Below are 15,653 nucleotides of genomic sequence, written 5' to 3'. Positions count from 1 at the left end.
ATTGTCCCAAACACGAATATATGTGGATATGACGCCAGGACAATATTCCTGTAATTATACCAAGTCTTCCGTATTTAGTAACTGAGTAGAACTAAACAAACAGAATTGTTATATAAAAAGTACCTGCTTAAGTGAATTCTTCTCCAAAGGAAAATGTAGCGTCAAATATGATCCCCTTCGCCCAATATAGTGAAAATTGGTGCGCCGTGTACAAGATTAAGGGTCCAGAAAACACAGAACTAATGTTGTATATCCTTAGCGTAGTTGGCCTTGATTCCAAGTTGAAGACTGCTCCTGTATAGACAAGTTGTTCCCCGAGGTAAGAAATGGCGTCCAATGCGATTCCTTTCCCCCAGTGTAGTAGAAGTAACACGATATATACAAAACTAATAAGCCAAAAGTCAAGAAGAAAATGGTGTTACTTATCCATAGTGCAATAAATACCAAGTTGAAGAGCGCTCCTAAATAGGTAGGCAGATATGATGATATCTTGCGATCGACCTCAGGAACGGCACCATAGATGAAAAAATGTTTGCTCATGAAAACCCAAACATAATGGATGTATGTTTGGTTGAAAAAAATTTTTTAAAAAATAGAAACGATGTCTTGAAAATCCTTTGTATCTCGAGATAAAAGGCTCGACAGATACAGAGATGTACAGCTACCAAGTTGAGGACTCTCCAAATGCCCACAGCCAGCAAGCAACAAACTGAATTGTAAGGATGTAGCTAGCAAGTTAGGCTGGTGCAAGGCAAGCGAGTGTGTTAGTCCAAAAAAAGAAAAATGCCAGCACCTCGGAGAGTCATACAAATAGGTTTATTTGACTTCAAAAAGCAAGTAATTAGACCGGTTTCAGCTCAAAGCTTTCCTCAGTAATACATTGATGTAATTGCAAGAAGCCCTTATATAGCTGAAAGTTTTGGATTCATGACATCATTTCCTATAATTAATTAGGCATGAAAAAATGTTAGATTAGTGAAATTTCACAAATAATACATTATTGAGATATCATCCATCCATAAATGAGTTTACTACCAAAGTATTAATATGACATAATTCTTGTAATGAAACTAAAAAATAGAACAAACAAAAGAAAAGAAAATGGTATTTTGTACAATAAGGATTAAATTACTTACTGCAAAATCATAACTTATCATTTAGCCCTGGGGGAAAAAGTCCCCCTAGTTTAATAATCCACCTTCTCTCCTTTGTGTTGAGAATGTCGTGCCATCCTGATTTGAAAGAGCGATCTCCCAAAATTCGATCAATAATAGTAAAAGTGAATCTTGCATTTGAATGCTTGGTTGTGTGTTTATATAGTGCATTAGTAATTCTGTGGTTTCTGATGTCCCCCAAGTGTTCCGAAATTCTAATGCGGAACTGCCTTGATGTCTGGCCAATGTAAAATGCCTGACATGTGCAGGTGGCTAGATAGATTATCCAATCTGAACTACAATTTCCGAAGAAATTGATGTCGTATACATGACCTGTGTTTTTACTAGTGAAACTCGTAGTTTCCACCTTGGAGAATAGTTTAAAAAGTAAGAAATTACATAAATTTGCCCGGGATAAAGAAGACTACTTAAAGGGCAGACAATTCGAATCACAGAAGGGTGTCAGGTTTGCCCAAGGCACCAGGAATGTGCCCTTCAATCGGAAAAAAAGACCTAGGTCTATTCTTAAGAAAACTGGTTCAAATTACATTACATCTGGGGAGGAATCTTCCACTACAGATACAGACATATCCACAGTTGGGGACTCTCCAAATGCCAAAAGGGGTAGAACATCACAACACCCTTTAGGGGCAAGAAACATAGAGCCGGAAGAAAACATAGGGGTCACAAGTTTGGAAGAACTTTTCATGTCAGTGATAAAGTAAATCAATATTATACGAATGTACATAATATTTCCAAACATGTTTTAACTGACGAACAACATGCACTATTGAATAAAGGACTCGGTTTTATCCCAGGTTTCTTTATTGATGAGAGCACTTTTGTATCTGACATTTTAGATTTTTGCAGAAAGATTAACCTAAAATATTTTTTCAACAGCAGGACCAACATAATGACACTCAAAGATCAACTGACTTTAAATTTCATAAATCCACCTTTACACCCCCAATGGACAAACATGTTTCTGTGTTTCAACAGGCTGTTATCAAAGATTTACATTTTCATTATAGCTCCACAGACATTATGCATAACAATCTTTCCAAACAGGAACAGCTGGCGCTTACACAACTTAAAAATAACACTGACATTGTCATTATTCCAGCAGATAAAGGGGGTGCGGTTGTGGTTATGGATAATGATTACTATCTGTGTGAAGCCAATAGACAACTATCTAATCACCACCACTATATGAAGATGGATATTGATCCAACATCTGGTTTTCAAACTGAAATTACTTCATTTCTCAAAGAGGCAGTAGAGAATGGTATAATCTCAGAGAAAACAAAGAAACATCTGACAGTTAAAGATCCTGCCAAACAATATCTATACCTTCTACCAAAGATTCACAAATCTTTGGAACAACCACCGGGTAGACCAATTGTATCGGGCATTGGCTCACTAACTGAACCGCTTTCGGCCTTTCTTACTGAAAAGTTAAAACCATTATTGAAATTCATTCGTGCTAGAATACAGGACACCACGGAATTTTTGAAGATTGTCACTGAAACACAGCTGGACTCGGACTGGCTTATGTGCACTCTGGACGTATCCTCTTTATATACCAGTATCCCTCATTGGGCTGGCTTAATGGCATTGGAGTTTTGGCTATACAAAGCAAATCTATATCCACCAGGAATGAACACACTAATATTATGTATGGCGGAACACATTTTGACCAAAAATGTATTCTATTTCCAACAGGATTGCTATTGGCAATTACAAGGAACAGCCATGGGAGCCTCCTTTGCGCCCATCTATGCAGATCTGTTTATGGGATACATAGAGGAAACAATCATTTACGATCCAATGCACAACATATACTTACCCGAAATAGACATATGGAGGAGATACCTGGACGACTGTTGGTTGGTTTGGAAAGGAGGCCATGAATATCTAGGGGAATTTTTGGAATATCTAAATGGCAACATTTGGGGGATTGAATTCACTGAGGAACACCATCTTAATGAAATTCATTTCTTGGATGTCCATTTGAAAAGACAGATTGATAACACACTGCAAACATCTGTATACAGAAAATTTCCCCAGTACAACACTCTCCTACATGCCAACAGTTTCCATCCGAAACATATTACTAAAAATATTCCATAATCCCAATTCATGAGAATAAGAAGAATATGCTCCTCACAGGAAGACCTTACCAAATATCAACATGACCTAACCAACAGATTTTTGTCGAGAGGATACTCATCACAAATCATCAACTCAGCGGTGCAAACCTGTGACTCCATACCTAGAGAGTCTCTATTGGAATACAAGAAAAGTAAGAATATTGGGGATTCCGAAGTATGCAGATTGGTCACCACCTATGGTCGTAACAGTAGAAATCTTATTAATATTGTCAATAACCACTGGAATATACTCAACTCGCACCCCCTTTTAGAAAATTATTTAGGAGAACGTTGTTACTTCTCCTACAGAAAGGGCAAATCCTTATGTACCCATTTCTCTCATTACAAAAAAACATCAAAAATTAGGCAGGACAATTACACACAAAGGACACTTACTGGAGATAAGCTGATTGGGAACTTCCCCTGTGGCCATTGCAGCTTTTGCAATTACATTTTCAAAACTACGAGTTTCACTAGTAAAAACACAGGTCATGTATACGACATCAATTTCTTCGGAAATTGTAGTTCAGATTGGATAATCTATCTAGCCACCTGCACATGTCAGGCATTTTACATTGGCCAGACATCAAGGCAGTTCCGCATTAGAATTTCGGAACACGTGGGGGACATCAGAAACCACAGAATTACTAATGCACTATATAAACACACAACCAAGCATTCAAATGCAAGATTCACTTTTACTATTATTGATCGAATTTTGGGAGATCGCTCTTTCAAATCAGGATGGCACGACATTCTCAACACAAAGGAGAGAAGGTGGATTATTAAACTAGGGGGACTTTTTCCCCCAGGGCTAAATGATAAGTTATGATTTTGCAGTAAGTAATTTAATCCTTATTGTACAAAATACCATTTTCTTTTCTTTTGTTTGTTCTATTTTTTAGTTTCATTACAAGAATTATGTCATATTAATACTTTGGTAGTAAACTCATTTATGGATGGATGATATCTCAATAATGTATTATTTGTGAAATTTCACTAATCTAACATTTTTTCATGCCTAATTAATTATAGGAAATGATGTCATGAATCCAAAACTTTCAGCTATATAAGGGCTTCTTGCAATTACATCAATGTATTACTGAGGAAAGCTTTGAGCTGAAACCGGTCTAATCACTTGCTTTTTGAAGTTAAATAAACCTATTTGTTTGACTCTCCGAGGTGCTGGCATTTTTCTGTTTTTGGACTAACATACTCGCTTGCCTTGCACCAGCCTAACTTGCTAGCTACATCCCTACAATACAGTTTGTTGCTTGCTGGCTGTGGGCATTTGGAGAGTCCTCAACTTGGTAGCTGTACATCTCTGTATCTGTCGAGCCTTTTTTCTCGAGATACAAAGGATTTTCAAGACATCGTCTTCATTTTTAAATCTTTTCAACCAAATACACATCCATTATGTTTGGGTTCTCATGAGCAAACATTCTTCGTCTATGGTGCCGTTCCTGAGGTCGATCGCAAGATATCATCATATCTGCCTACCTATTGAGGAGCGTTTTTTCAACTTGGTATTAATTGCCCTTTGGATAAGTAACACCATTTTTTTCTTGACTTTTGGCTTATTAGTTCTGCATATATCGTGTTACCTTAACTACACTGGGGGAAAGTAATCGCATTGGACGCCATTTTTTTACCTCGGGCAACAACTTGTCTATACAGGAGCAGTCTTCAACTTGGAATCAAGGCCAACTACGCTAAGGATATACCACATTAGTTCTGTGTTTTCTGGACCCTTAATCTTGTACACGGCGCACCAATTTTCACCATATTGGGCGAAGGGGATCATATTTGACGCTACATTTTCCTTTGGAGAAGAATTCACTTAAGCAGGTACTTTTTATATAACAATTCTGTTTGTTTAGTTCTACTCAGTTACTAAATACGGAAGACTTGGTATAATTACAGGAATATTGTCCTGGCGTCATATCCACATACATTCGTGTTTGGGACAACTATATACTAGTCAAAACGCCTCATTTCTTCTGGGATCAAAGACGGTTATGGTTTTGAACTAACAACAACCATTTTTTCCTGCTTAACTAAAGGAAAAATCCATTTTGGGAAGCTATTTAAATATAGCGACTTGACTTTTGGGTACTATTTCATGCATCAGGACAGTTCTCTGAAAGATCATGGGACTTAACTTGTCCAACTTTTGTTATTGAATTTTTTGATATATGTTACTTTTTAAAAAACTGAATTGGGAAGTGTTAACAGCTTGAATAGTTACATCTCAACATAATTACAGTATCGTACAGTATTACGTTTGGGCCTCAGGGGCTCAATGATTCTAACTGATTGAGTGTAAAGTGTGTTTTTCATTGTGTGCCATTTTGAAAACGCTAGAACTGTTTGTCAGGGTTGGCAAGTCATTTAGCTCTTATATTGGGAAGTGTGAACATCCTGAACAGCTTCACTTGTACATAACAACATTATCGTGTGGTATTAATTTTGGGCTTCCATGGCATAATGATTCTAACTTATTGAGTTTATAAACATGTTTTTCATTGGGCGCCATTTTGAAAACGCTTGAACTGTTTATCAGGGTATTCAGCTTTATAACTAATACAACTACAGTGTGTTTTTCTCAATAGGTGCCATATTTGAACACTGTTCATAAGGGTTAGCTAGTCATCTAACAATAACAATTATTATAGATAGACTATACATATTTATTTCTCATAACTTATGTATGCTTTCCTGTGTTTTTGATACCATTTAAACCTATATGGAATAACGGGAATATATTTTGGGGCCAAATTTATATCATTGGCTTCATTTGATGGATATATCCTTGTAGTTGGCTGATAGACAACACAGACCTACTATATTTTTGTCTATTGTGGGTTAATTGAAGTGCAGAGTGTGATTATATCTTATAGGGTTTCATTCTAAGAATATAACAGCATTGGGCAGCATAACTTCTGGGCCCTATTGGCTCAATTATTCCAACTTACTGAGTGTACAGTGTGTTCTCCTCACAGGGTAATATTTTACAAACACAAACACTGTTTGTTTAGATTGGCAAGGTGCCGATTTTGAAAAAAGTGGACAAGTGGGTTCTCTTCATAGGGCACTATCTTGTAAATGTGAAAACTGTTTATCTGGGCTGGCAATGTGCCAATTTTGAATAACGTGGAAACTGTATCAGGGTTGGCGAGATATCTAGTTTTAACAAGAACTATACACAGATTATATGAGACCTATTATGTGGGATTTCCAGTGTTTCTGATACTATTGAAAACAACGATTTACATCACAAATATATTTTTTGTAACCAATATAATTTCATTGGCCCCAATTATATACTAGGGATATTTTTGCAGTTGGCTGAATAGATAACACTGATTTAGACTTATTTCCACTTTTGTAAATTGTGGCCTACTGGGATGTAGAGGTTTAGGATATTTCTTTGACTAATTTTACAGTTGGTTGACAGATAACAACAGATTTATATATTTTTTTCACTTTTGTCAATTGTGGGTTAACTGAGGTACAGAGACTTATTTAAAATCTTTTCAGGACTCATACCTTTTGAGGTGAAAACTACATCAAGACCTAACTACTTACAGGATTCTACCCACATTCAACATCTAGATTTATCAGATACAAGTATAGCTCACTACAATCGGCTATATCTTGCTAACATTTTCTTTATTCCCCTTTTGGCCAAATATAAGTTTTTTTCTGCTACAACCACATAACCCCCACCTTATACATGTCAAACTCTTTTTCTGGGTATTGAATTTCAACAAGTGTGAGACCCTTTTTCAATTGGTCTCTACATTAGTATATAACTTCTGAAATTTATACCATTTACTTAGGACTTATTACAATATAGCTTACATTCACATTTTTAGGATTGACAAAATAACATATTATTTACAATCTCTGGGCTTGATTTGGTCTTCTGACCACAAGGAAATTATATGTTTTCCTCCTATTTTATTTTAGTCTGTGCCCTTCTGTGATTTGAATTGTTTCTGATCAATCATTAATTTCTCCTTGGCTGGCTTGTTTTAACAACCCTAGTGCTTTGAATTTCAATTTACATTCTCAGCCTATTGTGGACAAAGCCACTGCAACCAATTGTCATGGATCTAGAAAAATTATTATTAGGCCTGTGCTCCGATAAGGACGATCTAAAAATTTTTGGGATTGGCATTGACCAGAATGAAACGCATGATCTGAACAGGACTGATCCAGTTGACAGTTGCGAGAATTCTTTCCACAAGCTTGGAAAACAAATTAAGGCATTGAGAACTAACATCTGGCATCACAAATTATTAAAAGCGTACCAAATACAAAACATAACCCCAAGGGGTTTGAGATGCAAAATACAGCCACTTGTGGCTAATCCAGATGAGACTCTAATTAAAGAGTGGCAATTAGCACAACAAGAAGCGGCAATGGCTAGGGTCAACATACTGTCAGCCTATTATGAGAGAATTATTAAGAATAATATAGAGCAGGTTGAAAAAACTTGCCACTCACTCAAACAGCATGAGGGGACTAGTAATTTTCAGGATTGTTTAAACAAGTTAGCCAAGGAGGCCTCCACCTTGGAGAATAGTTTAAAAAGTAAGAAATTACATAAATTTGCCCGGGATAAAGAAGACTACTTAAAGGGCAGACAATTCGAATCACAGAAGGGTGTCAGGTTTGCCCAAGGCACCAGGAATGTGCCCTTCAATCGGAAAAAAAGACCTAGGTCTATTCTTAAGAAAACTGGTTCAAATTACATTACATCTGGGGAGGAATCTTCCACTACAGATACAGACATATCCACAGTTGGGGACTCTCCAAATGCCAAAAGGGGTAGAACATCACAACACCCTTTAGGGGCAAGAAACATAGAGCCGGAAGAAAACATAGGGGTCACAAGTTTGGAAGAACTTTTCATGTCAGTGATAAAGTAAATCAATATTATACGAATGTACATAATATTTCCAAACATGTTTTAACTGACGAACAACATGCACTATTGAATAAAGGACTCGGTTTTATCCCAGGTTTCTTTATTGATGAGAGCACTTTTGTATCTGACATTTTAGATTTTTGCAGAAAGATTAACCTAAAAATATTTTTTCAACAGCAGGACCAATATAATGACACTCAAAGATCAACTGACTTTAAATTTCATAAATCCACCTTTACACCCCCAATGGACAAACATGTTTCTGTGTTTCAACAGGCTGTTATCAAAGATTTACATTTTCATTATAGCTCCACAGACATTATGCATAACAATCTTTCCAAACAGGAACAGCTGGCGCTTACACAACTTAAAAATAACACTGACATTGTCATTATTCCAGCAGATAAAGGGGGTGCGGTTGTGGTTATGGATAATGATTACTATCTGTATGAAGCCAATAGACAACTATCTAATCACCACCACTATATGAAGATGGATATTGATCCAACATCTGGTTTTCAAACTGAAATTACTTCATTTCTCAAAGAGGCAGTAGAGAATGGTATAATCTCAGAGAAAACAAAGAAACATCTGACAGTTAAAGATCCTGCCAAACAATATCTATACCTTCTACCAAAGATTCACAAATCTTTGGAACAACCACCGGGTAGACCAATTGTATCGGGCATTGGCTCACTAACTGAACCGCTTTCGGCCTTTCTTACTGAAAAGTTAAAACCATTATTGAAATTCATTCGTGCTAGAATACAGGACACCACGAATTTTTGAAGATTGTCACTGAAACACAGCTGGACTCGGACTGGCTTATGTGCACTCTGGACGTATCCTCTTTATATACCAGTATCCCTCATTGGGCTGGCTTAATGGCATTGGAGTTTTGGCTATACAAAGCAAATCTATATCCACCAGGAATGAACACACTAATATTATGTATGGCGGAACACATTTTGACCAAAAATGTATTCTATTTCCAACAGGATTGCTATTGGCAATTACAAGGAACAGCCATGGGAGCCTCCTTTGCGCCCATCTATGCAGATCTGTTTATGGGATACATAGAGGAAACAATCATTTACGATCCAATGCACAACATATACTTACCCGAAATAGACATATGGAGGAGATACCTGGACGACTGTTGGTTGGTTTGGAAAGGAGGCCATGAATATCTAGGGGAATTTTTGGAATATCTAAATGGCAACATTTGGGGATTGAATTCACTGAGGAACACCATCTTAATGAAATTCATTTCTTGGATGTCCATTTGAAAAGACAGATTGATAACACACTGCAAACATCTGTATACAGAAAATTTCCCCAGTACAACACTCTCCTACATGCCAACAGTTTCCATCCGAAACATATTACTAAAAATATTCCAAAATCCCAATTCATGAGAATAAGAAGAATATGCTCCTCACAGGAAGACCTTACCAAATATCAACATGACCTAACCAACAGATTTTTGTCGAGGATACTCATCACAAATCATCAACTCAGCGGTGCAAACCTGTGACTCCATACCTAGAGAGTCTCTATTGGAATACAAGAAAAGTAAGAATATTGGGGATTCCGAAGTATGCAGATTGGTCACCACCTATGGTCGTAACAGTAAAAATCTTATTAATATTGTCAATAACCACTGGAATATACTCAACTCGCACCCCCTTTTAGAAAATTATTTAGGAGAACGTTGTTACTTCTCCAACAGAAAGGGCAAATCCTTATGTACCCATTTCTCTCATTACAAAAAAACATCAAAAATTAGGCAGGACAATTACACACAAAGGACACTTACTGGAGATAAGCTGATTGGGAACTTCCCCTGTGGCCATTGCAGCTTTTGCAATTACATTTTCAAAACTACGAGTTTCACTAGTAAAAACACAGGTCATGTATACGACATCAATTTCTTCGGAAATTGTAGTTCAGATTGGATAATCTATCTAGCCACCTGCACATGTCAGGCATTTTACATTGGCCAGACATCAAGGCAGTTCCGCATTAGAATTTCGGAACACTTGGGGGACATCAGAAACCACAGAATTACTAATGCACTATATAAACACACAACCAAGCATTCAAATGCAAGATTCACTTTTACTATTACTGATCGAATTTTGGGAGATCGCTCTTTCAAATCAGGATGGCACGACATTCTCAACACAAAGGAGAGAAGGTGGATTATTAAACTAGGGGGACTTTTTCCCCCAGGGCTAAATGATAAGTTATGATTTTGCAGTAAGTAATTTAATCCTTATTGTACAAAATACCATTTTCTTTTCTTTTGTTTGTTCTATTTTTTAGTTTCATTACAAGAATTATGTCATATTAATACTTTGGTAGTAAACTCATTTATGGATGGATGATATCTCAATAATGTATTATTTGTGAAATTTCACTAATCTAACATTTTTTCATGCCTAATTAATTATAGGAAATGATGTCATGAATCCAAAACTTTCAGCTATATAAGGGCTTCTTGCAATTACATCAATGTATTACTGAGGAAAGCTTTGAGCTGAAACCGGTCTAATTACTTGCTTTTTGAAGTCAAATAAACCTATTTGTATGACTCTCCGAGGTGCTGGCATTTTTCTTTTTTTGGACTAACATGCCTGTTGAGCCTGCTTTATATGCAGGTACATGTGCATTCTCCCATAGGAAATGTAGGCCAGTGTTGAGCCAGTCTGCCTGCAGCCTACACAGTGCATTATTACATGCCTAGCAGCTTAGTGTTCTTACCCAGTGAGATGTCATGTGTAGATACTTGCCAGATGTACTGCTGCCAGGCATCCCTTAACAGTCATGTATGTCAGACAGAACAGTGGGATGCTGTGCAGATGTATGTCAGTATCTAGTGGGTAGTATGTGTCCATGGCACCCCTGTACCAGTGACCATTATGTGTCAGGACAGACAGGGGTGTGTGAATGCATAACCTATGGTGGCAAATGTATACCAGTCATTATGTGTTATACCCATCTACATCCATATTGTCAGGCATGATACACGCAGTTTGCACTAAGGGCTTATGTGTATACCTCTGGACTGAACAGAGTGTGTCAGACTTTCCACATATATTGACCAATATCTGTGCTGCAGTATACAGTGGCATTAAGTGCTAGCAGCGGTACTGTACAATGATGTCCTTAGGATGTCTGTCAGTAGCCAGTGGCACACATGCTATAAGTAGATGTGACCTCCATCACAGACCATGTCTGTGAAGACAATCCCAATGACAGTAGCAATAGTCTACGAGTATACCTGCTATAAATACCTGACATACCCTTCAACTACGACATTGGGACCATAGGGGCTGGGTTTGGGCTACACTCCATGTCCAGGACATATGGTGGAAATATATGTACATATACTTATCCAGATAGCCATATATATATATATATATATATATATATATATATATATATATATATATATATATATATATATATATGATTACACATGTGTAGTACTCCCAGTTACCACTGTCATGGCAACCATCCACTATAAATCCCTACAGCATGTGGGCGTGGTCCCCTTACATTTCCTATGTGATGGACATCCTTCCTGTGTGAGGGCATCAGTGTTACCAAAATGGAGGCACACTCAGGGCAGCCACATATTTGTAGGAGGATCAGGAACTACAGACAGACTGTGAGTAGAGTTGTGCTATGCTTTGTATAGTACTGGTGTTACAGGGTGTGTGTGTGTGTACATACTAGTTTACCTTGGAATGCAGTCTGTCTGCATAGCTCACAACTGTGGGCCTAACCTCTTACTGGCCAGAGCTATGCCTATCATGTTTTGTCTGTCCACCACACAGGTCCTGTGTCAGATATTACACTGGCAGTGTGTGTTGAGTGCTATCGGTACATGGCTACATCCATTTCTGTTTCTAACCTCAATTCCCTGACTAAGAGTATGTTGCAGACTATCCTGTAACACCACCACCTTGCTTAGTGTATGGCAACAGTTATCCACATATGTGCCTGTATTCCAGCCTCTGTCCTCCATCTACATACCAAGCTTTGCACATATGTCATGCTGTCAGTGGTTGTTCTGTAGTGGGCTGTGAGTATATCACACTGCCATTGCTACCATCAGTCCACTGCTGTTGTATCCCCCCACACATACAGTGGGGCAGGGGCCATATATGTGTGGGCATCACCTACACAATACATGTGTGCCCTTATGCACTCCAGAGGCCAATGTATGTAACAGTGGTATATGGCCCTGTATTATTGAGTGTAGGGGGGAGCACCATAAATGACCTAGGCTGTTACAAAATGTGGGGGCATCAGGGGTGAGCTGCCTTAATGTATCTGGATGCACAGTACCATATACTTCACCTATATTTACATTACTGACATGAATTGGGTTAATGCAAGCCTACTGCATCCTGCCATTCAGAATGTGCTGTTTGTCGGTATGTTCGTGATGGTGTCAGTTATGCCTTGTTATGTAGCAGTTACAACCCATGTGGTCACATGACGTCTACCACTTACTGAGTTTGTACAATGTGTAGATAGAGGCTGCTGAACTATATACCTGCATTACATACTGTTAATTGTTTGGTAACCTGTGGCCCAGTTTGCCTTCACTATTGTACAATTTGAAGGGCTTGGCCTGGACAGCAACAGTTGTGAACCTTTCCAGACTACTGTATTACTGTAACTGTTTCACAGTTGCATTACTCTGTTTATATGGTTGTCAGTGTCTGAACAGTTATATAACATGGCATATAATACTGCAATAGTACACGATTAAAGCTTTCCATGTCTGCAAAACTGTGTGTGGTGTTTTTCCTATGACCTCTCTGTGGGTATATGTTGCAGGCAACGATTGTCATTTGCATGGGTGGCCCATACAGTGTCCAGTCATTCAGGGGTTAACTGTAGGCATAGTGGCTGTTCCATATTGTCTGCACCTTCTACTTATGTATCTTACTGTACCTATAACTGCGTGAGTATGTGTAGTCACATGTATATCTATATATATATATATATGTATACATATATCTATATATATATATATATATATATATATATATATATATACATATATATATATATATGTATATATATATATATATATATATAGAGAGAAAGAGACAGATGTATATATTTATATATCTATCTATATATATATATATATATATATATATATATATATATATATATATATATATGTGTGTGTGTGTGTGTATGTATATCTGTATCTGCATATCTGTGTCTGTGTATCTGTATCCTGGGGATGTTGATGGCTTCCACATATTACATTTCCTATGGGAGGCAGACTGTACTGCATGGTATGTTACCAATACCAGCCTGACATCATACAAGTGGGATGTAGAGCTGGTAACATCCTGTGCCCATGTTGTATCAGGTCCTGGTTATGGGATCTGCAAAACTTGGTAGTGTATTGCAGGGTGGATGTGTTTGGCTGTTGGGGGGATGCTTATTCGTACAAGATGTATAGTGAGTGGGGCCTCACAACCCCATTAATGGTGCATGAAGATATATAAGTGTTTGTTAATCTGCCATTGCTATCTACAGATGTATGACCATATATACCTATTTATATATACATATATATATATATATATATATATATATATATATATATATATATATATATATCTGCTAACATATATATAACTATGTCCGTATATACCTACATGGATATATATTTGCGTACACATATGTAACTTGTTTTGTATATGTAGACATATAGGTGTAGACACATATATGTGTAGATGTAGGCATTTGCATGCATATATGTTCATATATATTGATATATATGTATATAGTTTCAGAAATATATATATCTACATATATAGATATGTTGTATCTGTTTAGATATTAATATATTTACACATACATCTAGATGTTGGTATACATTCTCTGTACTGTTGCATAACTGGACTGGATGATATGTTTCTGAAAACATCAACTTTATTTTTATCTGTCATGCGTTGGTGATACATCACCTTGTCTATGGTGTGCAGGGTCCCGGGTTCGAGCCTTGCAGGAGCTGTTTATTTTGTTGCTGGGCAGAACACGGCCCATTGGACACAGACTGATTAAGGCACTTTTGAACAGTTGCAAGCAGGTTTGCACGGAGGTAAGCAATATAGAAGCCAACTGAGTGTAAGACACTGTAACCGTAAGTTAGCAGTGCTTAGCTCAGCTAACCCGCTTAGTGCTGCTTTAAACTGCCTTAAACACTCTGTACCCAACGGCCCGTGTTCTGCCTAGCAACAAAATAAACAGTCACTGCAAGGCTCAAACCCAGAACCCTACAGACCATAAACAACATGTATTTCCACTACGCCATGACAGATATACATACATCTGATGGCTTCAGAAACATACCCAGCACAATCATTCAACAGTGCAGAAAATGTACTTCAACATCTAGATGTATGTGTGTGTGTGTGTGTGTGTGTGTGTGTGTGTGTGTGTGTGTGTGTGTGTGTGTGTGTGTGTGTGTGTGTGTTTGTGTGTATACATCACTCTCTCCATGCATATGTCACTATATATAAATAAATATATATATATATATAGATAGATATCATAGAGAACATAACAAAAACATATATAAACACAGGTACCGTTAATGGGGGTGACAGGGCTCAAGCAACATATGTCTTACACGTATTGATATCCCCCCTGCAATACAATACCAACTGTTGCAAATGCCATAACCAGGACCTGACAATACATGGGCACAAGATGTTAACAGTAAGCCAACCCACGTGTATTATGTCAGGCAGGTATTGATAACATATCATGCAGTACAGTCTGGCTACCATAGTGAATGTACAATGTGTAAGCAATAAACAGTCCTATGATACCTATACACAGACACATGTATGCAGATACTCATATATGCATATATATATATATATATATATATATATATATATATATATATATATATATATGTATAGATATATATTTAACTATACCTACACACACAGAGGTATGTCTAGGAAGATATATAATATAATCAGGGGGTGCACACCATACTGAACAGCCAGTATCCCTACAATTACAACCTCATCCGATGGGCATTGTATGAGTCACCCATACCACAGACAAGTGTTGCCCGATGGACATTGTATGAGTCACCCATACTACAGACAAGTATTGCCTGACACATATACCCACAGAGAAGTCAAAGGATGTAACACAACACACAGGTTGGTATACATAGGAAAGGTTCAGTTGTGTACTATTACAGTTGTATATGCCATGTCATATAGCTGATTATGCTTTGACATACATACAGAGTAATGCAACACTCAAACAGATCATATATTACAGTAGTCTGAAAACATCACATCTGTTGGTGTCCATGCCAAGGCCTTCAAATAATCCAGCAGAAAA

Source organism: Protopterus annectens, chromosome 2.part1 (genome assembly GCF_019279795.1).
Source record: "Protopterus annectens isolate FY-2018-M chromosome 2.part1, PAN1.0, whole genome shotgun sequence".
Lineage (NCBI taxonomy): Eukaryota > Metazoa > Chordata > Ceratodontiformes > Protopteridae > Protopterus > Protopterus annectens.
This window is presented reverse-complemented; position numbering follows the sequence as displayed.